Genomic DNA, 2,333 nt, shown 5'->3' on the forward strand with positions numbered 1-2,333 from the left:
AACTGGAAAATTGAAAATCGAAAATCAATAAATTCGATTTTTTTTTAAACAGAGTCAGATATTTGAAAGTTTATCATGAAAATATAGGTCTTCAAATAAGCTGAATCCATTTCGAGCATTCTGGAAAGCCTATCTCTCACCGATCAGATTTTCATTTTGGAAATGTCATTTTTCAACAGTTGAAAATTTCAATCTGCAATATCTCTTGTATATTCGTCTGATCCAATTGGGATTTCCGGTTTCGTAATCAGCATTGATAAGGCTTCCATTCCAGCTCAAAAACTAAATATCGAAAATCTCGATTTTTTGGGTCAAAAATGAGCAAGGGGTTAGACCCCCCTAAAATGACCTATTTGCTCCTTTGCATAAAAATCAGGGTGTCCTACTACTGTCTTAGGATATGGAGTGTATAATACTTACTTTGTTGACTCAACCAAACCAAACAGTTGATGATTCTATAGAGAATTGCACTCCAGAGAGCAGTTCAAAGTGAACTGGAAAATTGAAAATGGAAAAACAATAATGGTGGTATTCTGCTTTCATCTGTAAGCCAATCTGTAACTTTTTACGAGCTTACAGGAAGAATGCGATTCTGGACTTTCTTTCGGTGATCTGTAGCTTACAGAAACCGTAAATATTTACGAGGACTCAAGAGGTGGTCGGAAGCCTATCGAATGATATATTGTGAGGTTATGTCGAATGGTTTGTTTATTTTCTGGTGAACAACTTTTTGAAATAGATTCATAATGAATGATAATAATAATATCGCTTTGTTTATTGGGTTGTTATTAGAAGAAAACCATAACAGGTGAGTATTATTCGACAATAATATATATGATCTGAAAATCATTGTTGTTTTTAATAGGAACTTTATGAGAATTGAAAGGAGAAGGTTGCGTGATCAAAAGAATCCTTTCGAAATGCCGGATGCTCAGTTTATAAAAATGTTTAGACTGAAGAAGCAGTGCACCATAAACTTAATAAATGCTTTACAGCAATTTTTACCCACAAAAAATGCAAATGCTATTGCATTACCCAAAAAAGTAATTCAGCCTTTTCAAGTAATTGTTTGAATGGAATTGATCTGAGGTTTATACATTTTAGGTGTTGATTACTCTCAACTTTTAGGCCACAGGGTCTTTCCAGAATTCTGTAGGTTCCAATACCTGGTTATCAGCAAGTCAACCTTCAGTAAGTAGAGCGGTAAATGAAATTTGTTCTACAATTGCTGAGTATTTATTACCCACTTGGGTTCAGTTTCCTACTACCGAGGAGTCAATTAGACTGGTCAAACAGGGGTAAGAAAACAGTTTCACACTCTATAGTAATTCACAAATATTTTATATTGGCAAACTAGCATTATAATAATGTTATCTGTCTCTTTGTAGATTCTTCTTAAAATATGGGTTCAGAGGTGTTTTAGGAGCAGTAGATGGAACTCATGTGGAAAGGGGGGATGATTCCACCAAATAAACAGTTGATGATTCAATAGAGAATTGCACTCCAGAGAGCAGTTCACATTGAACTGGAAAATGAAAAATGGAAAAACAATAAATTCGATTTTTCTTTGAACAACGTCGGATATTTGGAAGTTCATTATGAAAATATAGGTTTCCGAATATGCTGAATCTATTGCAAGTATTCCTGAAAGCCTATCTCTCTCCGTTCAGATTTTCATCTTGAAAATGGCATTTTTCAAAAGTAGCAAATTTCAATCTGCAATATCTCTTGTTATATTCGTCTGATGTAATTGGGATTTCCGGTTTCGTAATCAGCGTTGATGAGGCTTCCGTTCCAGCGCAAAAACAAAAATCGAAAATCTCGATTTTTTGGGTCAAAAATGAGCAAGGGGTTAGACCCCCCTAAAATGACCTATTTGCTCTTCTGCCTGAAAATCAGGAAGTTCAACTACTGTCTTAGGATATGGAGTGTATAATACTTACTTTGTTGATTCCACCAAACTAAACAGTTGATGATTCAATAGATAATTGCACTCCAGAGAGCAGTTCAAATTGAACTGGAAAATGAAAAATGGAAAATCAATATTCGATTTTTCTTCAAACAACGTCCGATATTTGAGAGTTCATGATGAAAATATAGGTTTCCGAATATGCTGAATCTATAGCAAGTATTCCTGAAAGCCTATCTCTCTCCGTTCAGATTTTCATCTTGAAAATGGCATTTTTCAAAAGTTGCAAATTTCAATCTGCAATATCTCTTGTCATATTCGTCTGATCCAATTGGGATTTCCGGTTTCGTTATCAGCATTGATCAGGCTTTAATTCCAGCTCAACAACTAAATATCGAAAATCTCGATTTTTTGGGTCAAAAAT

At 34.5% G+C, this 2,333-nt stretch overlaps 1 long non-coding RNA gene across 1 annotated transcript; it reads left to right on the forward strand.

The window, feature by feature from the left end:
• Nucleotides 1-907: 907 nt before the first annotated feature.
• Nucleotides 908-1,449, forward strand: LOC123317417. Its single transcript, XR_006538165.1, has 3 exons — nucleotides 908-1,043; nucleotides 1,105-1,298; nucleotides 1,389-1,449. It is a non-coding gene; the product is annotated as an uncharacterized LOC123317417 (long non-coding RNA).
• Nucleotides 1,450-2,333: the final 884 nt, after the last annotated feature.

Source organism: Coccinella septempunctata, chromosome 7 (genome assembly GCF_907165205.1).
Source record: "Coccinella septempunctata chromosome 7, icCocSept1.1, whole genome shotgun sequence".
NCBI classification, from domain to species: Eukaryota; Metazoa; Arthropoda; class Insecta; order Coleoptera; family Coccinellidae; genus Coccinella; species Coccinella septempunctata.